Genomic DNA, 19,855 nt, shown 5'->3' on the forward strand with positions numbered 1-19,855 from the left:
CCTTTCCCAGGAATAAGGCAGCCTTTCCACATAAAGCCACAAAACAGATAGGTGTACTATCAGCAATAGTATGCTGCAGTGTGGAAATTCAAGTCCTCATTATCATGGTTCCTCAAATAATTCCTAAGAAAATTATTCATGAGCGTTAGAGACAAAGAGATGGAGAGAAAGAGAGAGACAGACAGACAGAGACAGAGAGAGAAGAAGAAAAGGAGAAAGGGGGAGGGTAAAGAAATAAGAAAAAGGGCTGGGGATTCAGTGGTTTTGCCGCTGGCTGCGCAAGCGCAAGGACCCGAGTTCGATCCCCGGTACCAAAAAAAAAAAAAAAGAAAGAAAGAAGAAAAAGAAAATGGTGGTTCTGAATTTCAAACAGCCCTTAAATCATAATTATTTCTCCAGAGGTGTAATAAACTGGTCATTCAATAACGTTTGGAATATTTTGAGAGGAATTAAAAAACTATTTCATTTTATAGTCAGCATTACCAACTATTTCATTCTGCAGGTGACATTTTAATGACCAAACAATCACAGCACTACAATAAATCCTGGAACTATAGGGTGGTTTTCCTTTGGGGCTGGGTCATGATTTGAATGATACGTTTCATGGCTTAAGTTCCATCATTATCTGGGTGACACCTCTTGTAATAATAACCTTGCCGTGTTCCCCATCTTGTCATAGTTATCTTTCCTGACCAGCTGCCACTCACGCTATGACCTTGGAATGGTAGCTAGTCTGCCCTAACCTTTGTAGCTAGTAAACTCCAAGGGCCTAATAAGCTAGCAACCCACACCAGCCCTATTTAGCTATCTCCAGCAGCTCTAGGAGAGAGGCCACTCTTTGTCATCTTTCTATCTTAAAAATTGAGAGAAATAAGCCACCTAGGCTAGAAGCAGGAAAATCCAAGGAGCTTCTCAGCCAGAATGAAATCTCACTTTACACTTCCATAGCCTCTCAGTGTGACTGAACCCACGCTGACTCTAGTCTAAGGATTTAAACACATATTCAGTGTGATACAGCCAAAAGGTGCTAGGAAGAAAGAATCATAAGACCAGATAAATGAGCATGGTTAGAAAATAAGCTGCATTACACATTTGAGTATAAAACATTTGGGTCACCTAGATATCTAATCTCCCAAATTTCCATGTCATACTGTCTGGAACTGTGCTTTAAAATCATGTCGTAGTTATATTTTTTCTATTCAGTAAGTAAAATTCCATGGATTGTGTTCATTTACCTTTAATGAACATTAAGATACCTGGAGTGATCATCTCAGTTTTATTCAGACAATCTGAAATAGGACTGAGGTAGGAGAAGAGTTTGCATTTTAAATATGGGCCAAATTTATTCTAATTCTGCCTTTTAAAATGCCAGTGAATAAGAGTCAAAAATGAGAATTATAGTAAAACCTGAAGCTTCACCTTGACTTAATGTCGCTGCTGATGGGACACAGATATGCAAGTGGGAACATCCGAGATGTTGAGTTGAAGCAGATTAATCCAGCTCATAAGTCTTATGGCTGTTGGAGCTTTGACCACATTTTTCGATTGGCCTTTTCACAGAAACTATATTCAGTGTCAAAATTATCCCCAGAAATAAGAAGGCCAACTTACTCAAAGAGTGCCTAACCTGCTTTGGAGTGTTCTTGTCATTACACAAACGTCGGGAGTACAGGAAGCCATGGTTTCTGTCCTCCAGGAAATGGGAGAGATTACATCATCCCTATGGAATCAGAAAAGAACAGTGTAAATCTACTGGTCTGCAACCCAGACCCAGCAGCTTGCCGGGCCTGGAAAGGACTTCATGGGGAGAGGCGGGAGTCATGCTGAAACTTGGCTTGGAAAAATTTAGATTGGATTGGGAAAAAAGAAACAGCAGGAGCATCTGATACTACCAGCCTATTGGATTTCTACCGGGAACTTGAGTCGCACTGAGCTTTAGAAGTGAAGAACTCACTGGAGGTGGGAAATGTACCAAAATGACAACCTTCAGAGTGATTTTTTTGAAGGGGAAAAAAAAAAAAAACACATGGATGGCTAAAAGAGGACTGAGTCCAGGTCTGCTCTTACCTGCTGGGCTGCATGGATCTTGCATCTACCTTCTCTGTGCCCTGCTCTCGTTTCTCCCCTTTTCTCCAAGACAGAGCCAGGACTGCTTATAACATAAAGATCTCCTTGAGTTCAGAGTAGATGAGAAGGCTATCTGCAAACAGCTGAGCACCAATGCATTAAAGTGAAGTTTGAGAAATTTCAGAAACAAAAGTGAACAGTGAGAGTAACCACAAACCCAAGGCAACTACTCCCAGGGCAGCTGGAGGTGCTGCATCTGGAAATCTTGGAGCAGCCTGAGGGATGGGATTAGGCAGGAACATCAAGGGCCCTCTTCCCTGGGATGAGCTACTCAGGAGAAAGGCACCTCTGAGACCTTGGGGAGTAGGCCCCAGGTGTGCATAGGAGGGCACAAAAGCAAGATTTTTGTCAAAAGCCTCAAGCAAGCGAGAGGAGGCGCAGTGTGTTTGATCACCAGCAGTTAAGGGGCCTTTGGGCTGCTGTTCCCAACTTCCCGTGAAGGGATCACTTCCTCCCCCCCCCACACACACACAGGATTTTCACTGTCATTTCCCACAGTACCACAGACTTCATCCCCTCCCCACCCACTCCTGTAAAGGCAAACAGGTCCACAGAGACTAGAGTAGTGAGAAGGAGAAAACTAATCAAACAAATGACTTTGTAAGAGGAAACCTTTGTTCCCTCAATGGAAGTCTCAATGGAAGTATTTCAGGCAAGAAGCTCTCAAGCATATTTTTCTTTTTGTCTTAAACCCCAAAAGTTTTAATGTTATTTTTCAGAAATAAGTGTGGAAGGGAAAGTCACAGGCAGTAACATCATGACATCTGCCATCACTGTTGAGTTTTGACTTCCTTTGAATCGCTGTGCTTATAATTCGTTCTTTTCACCAAATCAGCAGTTGTCCCTGGGTTAATGACGTCTTATGGGTAGAAAAGGACTCACTCACTATATATAGAACATAAGCCTCCATTATTGCTTATAAATCTTCCCTGCAGTGGGACCCATCAGTGGTGGCCTCACAGGCTCTTGCAATGTGTAGACCCACACCTGTCCCCACACATCAGGATGGAGCTGGACCCCTAATGTGATCTATTTGAATACAGATCCTATAGGGAGATAATATGATCAAGAACAATCATAAGAGTATGGTCTTAATCTGATGACTCATGTCCTTATAAGAAGAAGAGATACCCAAGATCTCTCTTTCTCTCTTTCTCTCTCTCTCTCTCTCTCTCTCTCTCTCTCTCCTTGTGAGGACAGAGTGGGATGACCACCATCTGCAAGCCAAGGAGAAGCACCCCCAGGCATCAACCCTGCCATCATTTGATCTTGGATTTTTAGCTTCCAGAATTGGAAGAAAATGAGTTTCTATCACATATGCCACCCAGTCTGTGTTCCTCAGTATCCCAGGGGATCAGTTTCAGACCCCTATTCCACTACCAAAATGCTTCTGTGTACAAGTCCCTTCCATAATATGGCAGGGAATTTGCCTGTAACTACACAATTCTTCTGTGTACACTGTCATCTCTAGATTACTTACAATAATGTAGATGCTGTGTAAATAGTTGTATACTTTATTGTTTAGGGAGCAATGACAAGAAAAAGTCTGTACATGTTCAATAGTCTTTTTCTAAGTATTTTCAATCCTGGTCGCGTGGAAGACGCCAAATCACCCCGCTGCAGACAGACAGGTCTGCCCATGCCCTACCGAGGTCCTGAGTCGCAGAGAACATACCGAATCAGCCCGCTGCACAGGAAGGTCTGTGCACGCCCTACCGAGGTCCGGAGTCGCACGGAAGACACCGAATCACCCCGCTGCAGACGGGCAGCCACCTGGTTCCACACTACAAAGACGCAGAGGACACCAGACCACCAGACCAAGGTACTGAGTCCCGCTGTTCCCGGCCCAGAGGTAGGGGCTTCTGAGCCGTTGTCCCACTGCTCCTGGTCCAGAGGATGGGGCTTCCTGGTCACCATCCAGCTCTGCTCCCAGCCCAGAGGAAAGGGCTTTTGGGCCACCTTCTGTCCCGCTGCTCCTGGCCCAGAGGAAGGGGCTTCTGGGCCACCATCCCTCCCACCGCTCCCGGCCCAGAGGGAGGGACTTCTGAGCCGTCATACCACTGCTCCTGGTCCAGAGGAAGGGGCTTCCCGGCCACCATCCCTCCCGCTGCTCCCAAACCACAGGAAAGGGCTTTTGAGTCACCATCCCTACCACTGCTCGCAGCCCCTGTCCCACCTCTCCCAGCTCAGAGGAGGTAATCCGTGCAGGCGCCAACAGCCCCCCACCCCAGTCAAAATGAGAAAACACATAAATAAGTCTCAAAACCAGACTTCCAGATCACCTACAGCAACCCCAAAGGGAAATGAGATGGAACAGTCTGATACTCAACCACCTGGACCCACTGAACTGGCAACAAAAGGAGATCTGGAAAAAATGAAATCAGAAATAATTTCTCAGATAACAGGAGAAATTGTGCCCCTAGTGCAAGACATGATTAATAAATCTAGAGAAGAGCTCAGGAACATGATGGAATCCCAACATAAGAAACAAATGGAATCCATAAAATAGATGCAAATAGATTTCCAGGACATGAAAAACTCCACTGAAAGTCTACACAGCAGAATGACCCAATGTGAGGACAGAATTTCAGATACAGAAGATAAGATTGCAATTACTGACCAGGAAAAGAAAAATTGCTTCAAAATGATAAGGGAACATGAGAAATCAATCCAGCAGCTGCTAGATGATGCAAAGAAGAATAACATAAGACTGATTGGGCTCAATGAAGAAACAGGAGAGAGTGGAGATGACATAAAAAATCTCTTCACAGAAATAATGGCAGAAAACTTCCCAAGCAGGGGAAAAGAGCTTGACAGACAGATAAGTAAGGCATATAGGACTCCAAATAGCCTTGATCAAAAAAAAAATCTACACATAGGCATATAACTGTTAAGATTCCAGAAACTCAACAGAAGAACAAAGTTCTACAAGCAGTTAGAACAAAGAAACAAATCACATAGAAAGGAAAGCCCATCAGAATCACAGCAGACTTCTCAACACAAACCATCAAGCCAAGAAGAGCTTGGAGTGACATATTCCAAGCCCTAAAAGAACCTCCAACCCAGATTGATGTACCCTGCAAAACTATCTTTCAAAATGGATGGAGAAATAAGATACTTTCATGACAAAGAGCACCTTAGGAACTTTGTGAATACCAAACCAGCACTCCAAAGAATTTTACACAATAGCCTAGGAACAGACATTGAGGATCACAACCCCAGGAAGCAAAGCAGAATGAACCCATCTGGCATGACAAGAAATTAAATGTAAAGGGGGAGAATCCAACAAAAAGAAAAAGGCATGGCAATGACAAGTCAATACGTTTCAGTTATAACCATCCATGTTAATGGTCTCAATTCACCAATCAAAAGAAATAGACTGGCAGAACGGGTCAAGAAGCAAAATCCAACAATATGCTGCATACAAGAAACACACTTAATTCAAAAGGAAACTCATAGACTGAAAGTTAAAGGGTGGAAAACAATACTCCATGCGACAGGAACCTGAAAAAAAGCAAGAGTAGCTATCCTCTTTGAAGATCAAGTAGATTTCAAACCAACACTGAAGAAGAGAGACGAAGAAGGACACTACATCCTCGTAAAGGGAAGAATCCAAGAGGAAGAGATGACAATCATAAATATCTATGTACCAAACACTAGTGCACCCAACTATATAAAACAAAAACTAGCAGACATGAAAAGTCATCTATGTACTAATACAGTTGTAGTGGGGGACCTCAACACCCCACTGTCACAAATAGATAGAGCAGCTAGACTAAAAACAAGTAACAAAATACTAGAACTCAATCGAACTCTTGAACAAATGAACTTAACAGATGTTTACAGAGTCTTCCACCACACAAAATCAGAATACACATTCTTCTCAGCTGCACATGGGTCATTCTCCAAAATAGACCACATACTCACACATAGAACATGTTTAAGTAAGTGCAAAGGAATTGAAGTTATCCCCTGTACATTATCAGACCATAGTGCAATGAAATTGGAGATCCATAGCAAAAGAAACTCAAAAACTTTCATAAACACGTGGAAATTGAACAACACAATTCTGAAAATGGGTCACAGAGGAAATTAAAGAAGAAATCAGACAGTTCCTTCAATTAAATGACAATGACAATACAACATATTGGAATCTATGGGACACAATGAAAGCAGTCTTATGAGGGAAATTCAGAGCAGTGAATACACATATTAGGAAAACAGAACGAGCCCAATTAAACAACCTGATGCTGAACCTCAAGCTTCTAGAAAAAGAAGAGCAGGACAACCCCAAAGCTCATACAAGGGAGGAAATTATAAAGATCAGAGGAGAAATCAATGCAATGGAGACTAAGAAAATGATACAAAAAATCAATGAAGCCAAGAGTTGGTTCTTCAAAAGAATCAACAAAATTGACAAACCTTTAGCCAACCTTATCAGAAAAAGGAAAGAAAAGGCCCAAATCCATGCAATTAGGAATGAAAAGGGTGAAATGACAACAGACCCAGCAGAAATCCAGAGGATCATCAATACCTACATCCAGAACCTGTACGCCAATAAGATGGACAACACAGAAGAAATGGACAGATTCCTAGATACATATGAATTACCAAAGTTGAATGAAGAAGACCTAAAAATTCTGAACAACCCAATATCAACCAATGAAATGGAAAATGTAATTAAAAACTTATCAACTAAGAAAAGCCCGGGCCCTGATGGCTTCACTGCTGAATTCTACAAGACATTTAGAGAGGAACTGCTGCCACTACTGTTTAAACTCTTCAGTGAAATTGAAAGGGAAGCAATACTCCCAAATTCATTCCTGGAAGCAAGCATCACCTTGATCCCCAAAGCAGAGAAAGACCCAACTGAAAAAGAGAACTATAGGCCAATCTCACTAATGAACATAGATGCAAAAATCCTTAATAAGATAATGGCAAACAGAATGCAGATGATCATCAAGAAGATCATACACCCTGATCAAGTGGGAGTCATCCCAGGGATGCAGGGATGCTTCAACATACGAAAATCAATTAATGTAATACACTATATCAATAGAGCCAAGGACAAAAACCATATGATTATCTCCATAGACGCAGAAAAAGCATTTGACAAAATCCAACATGCATTTATGATAAAAACCCTACAAAAAATTGGAAGAGATGGTCTCTACCTCAAACTGATAGAAGCCATCTATGAAAAACCAAAAGCCAATATCATACTAAATGGTCAAAAACTGAAATCCTTCACACTAAAATCAGGAACAAGACAAGGATGTCCACTATCACCACTCTTGTTCAATATAGTTCTGGAAACATTAGCCACGGCAATTAGACAAGAGAAAGAAATAAAAGGAATAAAGATAGGTAATGAAGAAGTCAAATTGTCATTATTTGCAGATGACATGATACTCTATATAGAAGACCCCAAGAACTCCACCAAAAGTCTTCTAGACATAACAACCAAATTCAGTCAAGTAGCTGGTTACAAGGTCAACACACAAAAATCAATAGCTTTCCTCTACACCAATGACAGACTCACTGAGAGAGAAATAGGGCAAATAATTCCTTTCACAATAGCATCCAAAAAACTGAAATACCTAGGAATCATCCTAACAAAAGAAATCAAAGACCTCTTCTCTGAAAACTATGGCACTCTGAAAAGAGAGATTCAAGATGATATCAGAAAATGGACAGACATCCCCTGCTCCTGGGTAGGAAGGATTAATAGAGTGAAAATGGCCATACTTCCAAAACTGCTATATAGATTTAATGCAATTCCAATTGAGATCCCAGCAGCATACCTCATAGACCTCGAGAAAACAATCCAAAAATTCATTTGGAACAAGAAGAGACCCAGAATAGCAAAAGCAATTCTAGGTAACAGAGACATGGCAGGGGGTATCACAATCCCCAACCTGCAACTCTACTACAAAGCTACTGTGATAAAAACAGCATGGTACTGGCAAAGAAACAGACTTGGGGACCAGTGGAACAGATTAGAAGATGCAGAAACAACGCCAGACACACGCAGCCATCTCATCTTTGACAAAAGAGCCAAACACCCTCACTGGAGGAAAGATAGCCTCCTGAATAAATGGTGCTGGAAAAATTGGGCTTCAACTTGCCAAAGATTAAAACTAGACCTGTATCTCTCACCATGCACTAAACTAAAATCAAAATGGATTCAAGATCTAAATATTAAAATAGAAACTCTGAACCAGTTGAAACAGAGGTTAGGTAGAACTCTTGAAGACATCAGTGTAGGAAAAGATTTTATGAACAAAGCCTCAGTTGCCCCAGAACTAGCACAAACAATCAACAAGTGGGGTCTCTTCTTATTAAAAGGCTTCTGCACAGCAAGAGAAACCACCAGCAGTGTTAAGAGACAACCCACAATGTGGGGAAAACATCTTCACCTGCTCTTCCTCAGACAAAGGTCTACTATCTCGAATCTATAAAGAACTTAAAAAGATCAGACCTCCCAAATTTAAAGACCCAATCCAAAAATGGGCAGCTGAAATGAACAGACATTTCTCAGACAAAGAAGTAGAAATTGCAAATAAATACATGAAAAAATGTTCAACATCACTGGTCATTCGAGAGATGCAAATGAAAACAATGCTGATATTCCACTTCACTCCAGAAAGAATGGCTGCTATCATGAAATCAACCAATAACAAATGCTGGCAGGGCTGTGGGGAAAGAGGAACCCTGCTCCACTGCTGGTGGGAGTGTAGACTGGTGCAAGCACTGTGGAAATCAGTATGGAGATACCTCCAAGAACTAGGACTGGAAGTCCCATTTGACCCAGCTATTCCACTGCTGGGGATCTTCCCCAAAGAATTAAGAGAATCGTACCACAGTGATATATGTGCACCCATGTTCATAGCAGCACAGTTTGTGATAGCTAAAACTTGGAAACAGCCCAAATCCCCATCAACTGGAGACTGGATAAAGAAAATGTGGTTTTTTTATAAAATGGAGTACTACTCAGCCATAAAAAAATGAGAAATTAGAGACATTTATAGCTAAGTGGATGCACATTGAGGCAATACCCTTAAGTGAAATAAATAGGACACACATGTGTAAATACCGAATAATTTCTCTGGTGTGGGAAACTGAAAGTGTAAATAAGGACTAAATGTATAATAGGTAATGTGAAATAGGAAGAAAAGGGGCAAAGGGGAAGGAAGTGTGAGGGCTAGGGGAAAGGATAGAAGGGAATGGGATTAATATGAGAAAATGGAAAACTAGGAACAAAATCTTTGTAAATGGGGAGGAATGGAGGGGTTGAAGGGAGGGCTGGGCAAGGGTGAAAAATAAGAACCAAGAGAGACTATGTAAAGGTGCAAATTTCCAATGATGAATGTCATTATATTGTATACCTAAAATGTACCAATGATTAGAATGAATAATCGATAATGTAAAACAGGAAGAAAAGGTCCAAAGGGGTAGGGGTAATGGGAGGGGCAAGGGAAAGGAAAGAAGGGAAAGGAAAAATGCTGAGAAATGGAAAATATGGAAATAAAGTCTTTGTAAATAGGGAAGGGTGGAGGGGGTGAAGGGAGGGCTAGGAATGGGGAAAAAATAAGAACCAAGGTGCATTATGTAAAGGTCCAATTCCCAATGAGAAATGTAATTGTGTTGTATACCTACAATGTGCCAATAAAAGAATGTAATACAAAAAAAAAAATTTTCAATCCAGGGTTGGTTGAATTTGTGTGTGCTAAACCCTCAGATAGAGTTAACAGTGTCTTATTACGGCAGGGCTAGGAGGCTAATTCAGTTCTGAAGGAAAAAAATAAAAGAGCCTTCTATTTCCATTTCTGTAGTTATAAATACTATCCTCAAGTTTCCCTTATGATGAAAGGAGAAAAGAGCTGGACACTATTTTTCAGAAGCAAAGGGGCACTTTCTAAACTGCTATGGAAGGAAGGAGGGCAGGCTTTAGCTACTACACTGCTTGCTGTGGTGATTGCAGACATTAACCTCTCTCTTATGAAAGTATCCATCCCCTACGGGAACTGAATCCTCTGCCAGGAGAGCTCCAGGTAACTGTCATGTCAAGTCAGAGTTAAGAGAACTCAGCCATCTACATGGAATTAGGAAGATGTGTCTGAACCAAAAGTATTATTTTATCTTTTCTTTTTTATTTAATTTCGTTGTGTTGTGTAAACAAGGTCTAGGCACTATTCTATTTGCGACCCTCTCGTTACTTTCTGAAAATCTAGGGAAAACTGGAATCAGCAGCTAGAAATAAGGAAGTAGGTATGAGGCATCCTAACGTGGAACTGCAGAAGCCCTACTTGTAAAATAATAGGACCATGTGGGATTTAGCTCAGTGGTGCCGCCACCTGCCTTGCAAGCGCAAGGTCCTGAGTTCAATCCCCAGTATCAAAAAAACAAACAAAAAAAAAAACAGTAGGAGCAATGAGTCCAGGAAAAAGCAGAAGGCAATACTAGGAAGGAAAAAAGATTGCTGTATCAGAATAAACTAGATTATGCTGCAGGGCCAAAAATCCCAGTGAGTTAACCAAACTGAGCTTGCTTCTCACTCACCTTACACTGTGCCTCCATGGTGTCTCTTGGCTCCCAGGGCAGCTCTCTTCCAAAGACTGAAGTGGGATTCTCACTTGGAGTAGGAGGTCTCCGTGGTGACTGTGCACACAGGGAAGCCTACACTGATGATGCAGGCAGGTTCCGGCCTCTGCTGTACCTCTATGTCCTGCCCAGAGTCAGAAAGGACTTTTTGACTGCGTTGGCCAGGAAGGGACACACCACACCCCACTGGCCAGCATGTGTCACAGACTCCTGCATTAAAAGTATGGTTTCCCGTGTGCTCAGAAGGAGGCACACAAAAATAGACTTCATGAACACAGATTTTCTCTGCCACAGTTGCCAAACAGTAAAAGCTGTGAGGTGCAAAGATTCATTACCTTTTACCAAACCCCAACACTGAAGTGGAACTGTTGTTCAGTGTGTGGGGAAGGAGCTGGAATTCAGGATGTCCTCACTCCCTCGCCCTGGGATCTGGCTGATGAACTGACTACACAAAAACCCATCATACAAATGAAAGCATGAGCCTTAATACTCTAGCACAAAACTCTGCAACAGTGGATAGAAAATATACCTTAGGCAGAAATGATCTTCTGTCTTCCAGTCCCTGCCTTCCTTAACTTAATCTTGGGAGAGATAGAATGACCCATCTCACCCAGCAGCATGGCCGGTGACACCAGGCCTGGCTCACCCACCAGCATGACCAGGGTCTACAAGAGGAGAATGGGGAAGTCCACTTGGACAGGAATGAAATGGAGTCTCCTGCTCCTGAACACAGACAGAGATGGGTCAGGGTGGGCTCTGAACCATCCCTCGAGGCACAGTGACCCCACCACACATAAATATGGCCTGGTGAAGGACCCACAGCCTGGACAGTCAGATTGGCAACTGGGGAGGACCATCTAAAAGAAGACAAATACAGAAGCACTCTCTCTGTTACTTCCTGAGGGAACAGAGTGGGCAGACATCACTGCTCTGGGGGCAGAGGTCAATATACAAGCAGAGGAACAGACAGAGGAAGTTTCCCTTGATTATGACAGATTCCTTCCCCATTCAAACCTCAACAGGGCCACAGTACTCATTGCTGCAGACTCGGGCATCCAACTGCTCCACTCTCCTTCATCTTCAATTCGGCAGACTTGGTAAGGAAAGTCTGGCCATTTGGAGACTTCTGACTCCTTCTGCAATCCAAAGTCTCCACGGTGAGGTGCCAAAAGAAACAGACGATGATTGGGTCTCAGGTCTTTTCGTCTCTCTGTCTCTAGCACCTAGCCTGGAATAGAGATCAGATAATCAATAAAGCATGATCCAAACGAAAGGAAGAGAATTATTTCTCAGCAATGGAGGCTTCAATAAAAGGAAGGCTGCAACATCTGCAAGTACACACGGTGGTTACCCTGTGGAAGGATCATCTTATGTTAGCTGACAGCTGGGCCAAGAGTAAAATAACCCATGGGCAGCTTCTTAGGACCTCCAGGTGAGCCTCTTATCCAGCCTTTGTAACCAGGGTGTTTATGGGTTAAGAAATAGTGGCAAAATGGTTAGAATCCTAGTCCTAACTCCACACCATTCAATGTCCACCTCCTCCATGAAGTCTTCTCTGACTAATCCAGGACTCAGAGGACTTTGAACTCCTAATTATCATCTGCCCTCTGTTTTTAACTGTAATTATATCTCACTGGTATTAGTAGGTTGTACTTACACTTATTTATCATGTTCCTATATTTTCTGTCTCAAACTACATTTAATACTTCATAGCATCTTTCACAAGGTATAGTACATGGCAGGCATTTAATATATTAGTTGAATGATAATAATAACTAATGAAGCATTTGTGGAGTATTCACCACATGCTAATCTCAAGAAAAAAGTACACTAGTTGTATCATTTTGTTCTCACAGCAAAGTAAATGCTGTTATGCCCATTTTAAAGATCAGAAAATTAGACTTAGAGAAACTCAAGGGGTGAAGCTAAGGTTGGAAGCACATTCATCTGACTCCAGCTGTAAGATCTCCCCGACCAGATACTCTTACGTGGTATTTTCCAAGCACAAGACAAAAGTCAGTCTTGGATTTCATAAGTCACAAGACGATGCCTATAAACACGAGACTGGAGCCTAGGCTGAGTGACAATGACTAACCCAACCTCTGAGCTTTACCTTTAACATAAACCTAGTCCAGTCCAGACCACTCAAAAGTCAGCCTCGCCCAGCGACTCACAGAAGGACAGTGTCTCATCTCCCAATTTATCAGTCAAAGAAAACTACTTCTAAATCTCCAAATCTTTATAATCAATTGAACCATTACCAGAGGAACTGTGATACAAAATATCTAGAAAAATATTAACAAAAATGCACATCCTTTTTGTTCTTACCTTAGGTTCATGAGTGCTTCTGAGCTCCAGAACTGTGGGCTGTCTCCCTTTATGTGGGAGTCTAGCCTGTCTCCTGCTCTTCGATTTACCTGGCCACAGCTCCCAGGTTAATTGGCTGCCAGGCTAAGATGCTGGAGATTGAAGTTGCTGCCACCCATCTCTTCTGTAGGGGCTGGGACACTCACTGGAGATGGATCAGTGCCCCAAGCAAGCAGTTAGGGACAGCTCAGGGCTTCATCTCACAGGTCCATCTGGGGAGTAACGGCTTCCAGCTGAGGGAGCCACTGCTTGGCCTGCTATCTAGGCTGGCAGCAGGGCTGATCTTGCCATTACCTTCAGCCCTGGCCGTGTGCCTGTCACAAACACTGAAGAGGCTCCAATGACTGTGTCCAGCCTCTTTTCCACTGTAGAGGTCTTGTCTCAGGGAAAGGGAGCCCTGTTTCTACATTAAAATGTACCTTTGCCCTGGAACTCATTTTCATTGCATATGTACCTGGCTCAGCATCAGCTGGGCCCTAAACTGTGTGTGACAATCTGCAGGATTCACAGAGAGGGGGCAAGAATCCCATCTCCTTCCTCCACACAGGACCACCTCTGACCTGCCTTCCAAATGGATTCCTGACAAAATCACATTAGCCCAGGATACATCATAACTCTGGCTGGAAACATCCATTCAGATAAAGAGCCCAAAGAGAAGATCTTTTTAAACAAGGTAATAGAGGGTGAAAATCTCCATCTGTGCACTGACTTCACCAGTGCCGGTCTGATGACTCATCCTGTCCGGCAAAGGGGAGACCAGGAATGGAATTCACAATTCTCCTTTAGAGGAATTGAGTTTTGATTTTCAGAAAAAAAACCTCACCATGATTCCATCACACAGCAAAACACTATGGGCCTTCACGATCTACTTCTGTGCACAAAGCTGAGCTTAGTGCCAAGTTATTATTATTTTTTTCGATTAGATGTAGCTTTTGGCAGGGTTTATGCCGTTACAGCACCTTTCATTTTAAAACTCTAAGCTGCTCAATTTTTCATTAAGAATGAGACAGTACTGTTTATCATAACAGCCAGTATCATTACCTTCATTTTTCAAATAAGAAACCCAAAACAAAATCAAGTTTAATGACATGGCCAAAATCATATACAAAGATTTGCCGTCTGGAAGCACTGGTCTTTTCGTTTCTCAAGCTCCTTTAGGACTGAAACTCACACTACATCCTCCCTCCCTCCTATCTCCAGCCTAAGCACCTCCTCCCTGATTAAACCCTACCTATTCTTCAGAGCTCAGTTTAAACTTCCTTTTCTCATTATGTGCTCTCCTACAACTGTGTGCCTGCTTTCAAACCACTTATCAACATTTGAAACAATATATGTATTTTCGTGGTTATCTGATTGACAACCATCTCCCCCACTGGGTGTAAACTCCATCCAGGCCAGAACTAGGTCTGTTCTTGCTGTCTCCAAATCCCAAATGCACAGCACAGTGCCTGGCTCATGACAGGCCCCCTCAGCATGTGCTGAGTGGGTGGATGAAGGCGTGGGTCTGCTCTGTGTGGAACCACAATTCTACATGCTAGACCTCTGTATTTAAATGCTATTGTGGTACTAATCAAAAAAATTATGCATTGTTTTCTCATCATGATGTAAAAGTGAAAACAGAGACTTCAAAAATAAAAGTCAAGGTCACTCCCTCAGGAACACTTACTGATTGCCTGCTACTTTATCACCACTGTCTTGAAAGAACCCTTTGTCAAAGGAAAAGATAGCTCTTTTTCCAAATACAGAACATGGTGTTTATATACATAGGATAACACTCTAATATCAAACCATAAAAGTTAATTGGCTGAGTTTTCAGTTCCTCACCAATATCTCCAATCGTACCCCCGAGTCACAGAGCAGCTGAGTTGCACCAAGATGTGACAAACTTCCCTCTACATGGCTTCTCAAATAAGTGAGCATCTCTAAGGTTACACTATGCTTCCAGAATATTGTGTGTCCTTACATTGCAGTCTTTAATCACTTCAATATCCAAAGATTACTAAAGACAATAGAGTGTCAGCCAAGTAAACAAAGTCTCTGTAGGAATCCTTATGTAGAATCTGCAATAGAAACAGAAAAATGAAAGTCTGTGTTAAATTTTGGACTCCCCCCATTAATGCAGATTTCCCTATGCAAATGGTACTAGGTATTCATGAACTAGACATTAATGGGAAGCAAGGGAAATTTGGCCTAGGCCTTCCCTCACCTCTCTGGGTAACCATCCCCACCCCCTGGCTCCCAGGTTCTCTGTATATGCTGCTCCTCACACTGCTCAGGGCTCAGCCCCTCGCCCCTCCGTTCAAACTCTCCTGCCCACTCCACTCCCCCTCCCACCTAATCCCCAGCCCTAGCCACTAAGACTTGCGCTCACCATCACTGAGGTCACATCTATAGAGTGATTTTGGTAATGGCAGGACATCAGACATCAGTTTTGAGATGCAATGTACCCCCAAATTAGAATAAACTGTGACCTAATATTTCTACAAATAAGACAATCTCGTCCAACAATCCCAGAGAGATTTCTCTCTGGTGTAGCACAGGACCCAAGAGTCTAGAATCATTGTTTCATCATTGTTTCACTCTTGCAGTTCCCAAGACTCTTTTTATAGCTGTGGATATCCTGGGAAGACCAACCAAAACACACACACACACACACACACACACACACACACACACACACACCCCTCAGTGTCCTCAGCAACACTCTCCCTTCCCCAACACCAGGATTTGTTAGCCCATATTGTTCAACATTAGGCTTCTCATTTTTATCACCTTCTTAGATCTCTGAGCTGAGAGATAGCAACATGACAAAACAAATGCACCAATAATTCAGCTATATAACTAGGATCAGCAGTCAGCATTAGGAAAAACAAAAGTCATGGCTGCTGTTTTGCTGGGTTTGGCTCTTCATCTGCTTCAGACATTTTTGAAGGTGACATTCATTTCCAACAACAGAGAACAGGATTTGTGCAAGGTCAGATGTTTCCTCCCAAGCCTGCCAGTGGTGGCTGGACAGATTGTCCTCATTGTCCCAGCAAAGAGCCCAGCAAGAGAGTGCGCGCTTCCACCTCCTCCTTCTCTCTCTCCTCCTCCTCCTGCTCTTCCTCCTCTTCCTTCTCCTTCCTGCTGCTCCCAGCCCAAACCCTGCCTATCACCTCTCCTCACTAATGACTAGTGTGGTCTGTCTAAATGCAAAGCTGACCATGGTCAGCCAAGGAGCCAGCACATTAGAGAATCTGACAAATCTCAACTCACTGGCTGAGTAAATGCATGTGAATATGTAAAATTTCATGCCAAACCCTCAGTGCTTTCCTTTTATTATTATTATTATTAGCACATATAATTATATAGAATAATGGGTGACATTTTCATCATGCTTTCTTAATCTGAGAAATGAAATTTAATTTTATTTCTCACATCTCTGTGGTGCTGGTCCAGGAAGAAAAGATAGCATTTTGAACTAGATATTCATGATACTGTACCATGATTTTAATCACCAAAATAGTATTCAGACAAGTATCCCTACAGGAAGATTAGGTTCAGACAAGCTATGTGGGCTGGGATGGGGGTAGGTACCAAGTAGGGTCTCAGATGGAATGAAGATACCTATTGTAGATATTACATGGACACATCACATAAGGAAAAACTCTTAACTAGACAATATGATTCAATTTTTTTTTTTTTTTTTTTTTTTTTTTGTACCAGGGATCAGACTCGGAACCTTGCGCTTGCAAGGCAGGAGCCAGAACCACTGAGCTAAATCCCTGGCCCATGACTCAAATTTTAAAAATAGAAAATGAGAAAATCTACAGTGAACCCTTCTTACTTTTGTCTTCTATCCAACTATTTTCCCCCATATAACTGTTATAATTTTCCTGTGAATTCCTAGAGTTTCTTTATGCATGTGTCCAAAATATCTATAAACTCCCCTACTGTTTTAAACAAGAGATAGCATACTATGTACTTCATTCTGCACACTCTTTTTTATAGTTGTATAGTATATTCTATGGTGTATGAATATATAGTGAGTAAAGTTCCCTATTGAAGAATACTTCTATTACTGCCGATCATTTGTTATTATTACAAATGGTGCTGCATTGAATAAACTTCTATAAAATTCTTTTTTGCCCCTTTGCAAATATATCTGAAGGGTGACTTCACAGAAGTGGAATTGATATATGCTTTTCTTAAGCTATGAGTTTAACTATTTCCTTTTAGTAGGCATCAAAACATCTTTAGGTCAAGATGACTGCACCAAAATAACCATAGCAACATTGATAAAAGGCAGGGGAACCACTTTAATATCATTAGCCAGGTTGGAAAAGGAATTGATCAACTTTCAGCTTCTACTCATCTCTTTCTTAAGCATTGTGGAGATTTATTGGGTTTTGGCCAGCCAGTATCAAAACCCTTACAAGTGGCCTGAATACTAAACTTAATTAGGGCCTGTCCTGCTTACCTTTCCCAGAAATATAGGCCAAAATCTTACACTGAGTCATAGCTGGTGGTTAATAGTTCCATTGGACAGTCAGAGGCTTGGCAGGATCAAGATAGGAGAGTGAAAAAAGAAGAGTGTTTGCAGAAAAGTGCACAGATTAACACTTTAGAATTAGGCCCAGAAACAAGACTACCTGTGCCGTATATAAAAGAGGCATCAAATAACCAGAGGTTGTTCCATGCAGGTTATAAAAATAAAGACATAGTATGTGCTAGGCCCTGGGTTTGATCCCAGCACTGAAACAAACAAAAAAGTCAAGACAAGCTTATCAGAGAAATCACGAATAAATGGAAAGATAAATCAGATGTCAGCTAAAAAAGAGTCACTATTACAAAGATGCCAGTTATATGCTATTAGTCCACAAATAATGCAACTCCAGTAAAAATCCTCTTGTAGAGGAAATTAAGAATATTTTTAAGTGGTTTCATGTGTGTTAGAACTACAAACAGAAGTCAGGGAAGCCTGGCATGGTAATACTTGCCTATAATCCCAGCCCTTGAGAGGCTAAAGCATGAGGTTCAGGAGTTTGAGGCCAATAGGGGCTACATAGTGAGTACTAAGCCAGCCTGGACTACATAGTAAGACCCTCTCCCCAATACAAAACAGAATTTTAAAAAAAGAGAAGTGTAAGGAAATGCTAAACTCCAGATTCAACATAATACTGTCCTCTGTTGAGTTTCGGTGAATGAGTCAGAAGCCTCAAAAGTGCTAGTAATGTTAGATTTCTTAAGGTGGATTGTGGGAACACAGGTGTTAATTTTATTATTATTTTTTATATCATCTCTGTATTTATGTATGTGTTCATAGTATTTCATAATTTTTTAAAATGTAAAAGTAGCCCAAAATGCTAAAAGAGTAAAATTGAGAAGTAACTTGATTTACTAGAAATGACTTGTGACCTTAAAAAGTATTATGACAATGATATGGGATGAGAGATACAGAAAAATGGAACATAAAACATAAAGACTCCAGAAATGGCCTCAAAACGGAATTAGTATGTAATAAAAATGGCATTTCAAGAAGTAAGGGAGATCTAGATTATTCAGTGATGTGTTGGGAAGACAAGCTAGAAATTAGAAAATATATAAATGGCTTCCTAACTCATTCTTATGTCAAAATAAGTTCCAAATGAATTGTAGATTTAGATATAATAAAATGAAAGCATAAAACCTAATGGTCATAGAATAAAATTTAGGTGACTGTGTGTGCAAAAATGGAGCAAGGAAGAATTACATAAGAAAAGCAAGAGATTATACAGAAAAATATTGACTGTATGATTGATTGGACAACATAAAAATTAAATAACTGCCTTTGGCCTTAGTTACTTTCTCATTGCTGGGACAAAATACCCAACACCCACAGGCTAAAGGAAAAAAGGCTTATTTTAGCTCACAGTTTGTAGAGGTTTCAGTTCATAGCTGGTTCCAAGGCACAGCAGCGTGGCAGAGGAGCATGATAGAAGAGAAACAGTCCATGGTAGGGTAGGCAAGAGACAGTGAGCAGCAAGTCTCCCTTCCTTCTTGCCCTTTATATTCCATCCAGACTACAAGCCTATTGGTTGGTGCCACCCACACTCACGATAGAGCCTCCCTCTTTGGTAATTCCACCACCCACAACTATGCTAAACCAATCAGTGGGCTAATTTATTTTTATCACATACCCATAATCCAGTATCACACACCCATGATCTAGCCACCTTCCAAAAGCCCCACCTATGAGCTCATGGGGCTTGGGGAGGACATCTAAATATAAGCCATAATACCTCCCAAAGATACTCATGTCTTCCCTAGAGCCTCCAGAGGAACCAGCCTGCTGACCTTGACTTTAGCCCAAGGACACTGCTTTTAGACTTCAAGCTTCCAGAACAGTAACAGCCATCAAGTTTGTGATTATTTGTTATGGTTTAAAAAAAAAGAAAGAAACTAATGCATTCTACATTTCCAAATCTATCACAAATATTTCAACAAAATAACAATTATGTTTATTGATGTGGAGTATAACCTGTTTTTTAAAACTCAATTAGAAAAAGAGAAACCACCTTGCTAGAAATGCAGGCAAAACTAACAAGTAGTATGAAAAAGAAGCACCAATTGGATAATATACAAATGAAAAATATTCATCTTTACAGATAATAAAAGATATAAAGAATATTTTTCACTCATCAAACTGGCAAAGAGGAAAATGAATGCTAATACTCTACCTTGAGGAGTGCGTCAGGAAATGAATACTATCATGCATTATGGATGGGAATATAAACTG

At 41.4% G+C, this 19,855-nt stretch overlaps 1 long non-coding RNA gene across 3 annotated transcripts in view; it reads right to left on the minus strand.

The window, feature by feature from the left end:
• Positions 1–19,086, minus strand: part of LOC147820891 (uncharacterized) — a 104,533-nt gene extending 85,447 nt beyond the window's left edge. The window contains exons 1-5 of one of the 3 annotated variants that reach the window (XR_015448026.1): positions 18,990–19,086; positions 15,062–15,158; positions 11,746–11,959; positions 10,690–10,855; positions 1,628–2,210 (exon numbers count right to left, since the gene is read on the minus strand). This is a non-coding gene — a long non-coding RNA (uncharacterized LOC147820891). Of the gene's footprint in view, positions 1–1,627; positions 2,211–10,689; positions 10,856–11,745; positions 11,960–13,059; positions 13,833–15,061; positions 15,159–18,989 lie in introns of those variants that run through there. The other 2 variants (XR_015448028.1, XR_015448027.1) reach the window with 2 other exon arrangements.
• Between the last annotated feature and the right edge of the window lie 769 nt (positions 19,087–19,855).

This window comes from Heterocephalus glaber, unplaced genomic scaffold (genome assembly GCF_053883595.1).
Source record: "Heterocephalus glaber isolate CG9 unplaced genomic scaffold, H.glaber_assembly_v1.0 deba00001788, whole genome shotgun sequence".
Classification (NCBI taxonomy): Eukaryota; Metazoa; Chordata; class Mammalia; order Rodentia; family Bathyergidae; genus Heterocephalus; species Heterocephalus glaber.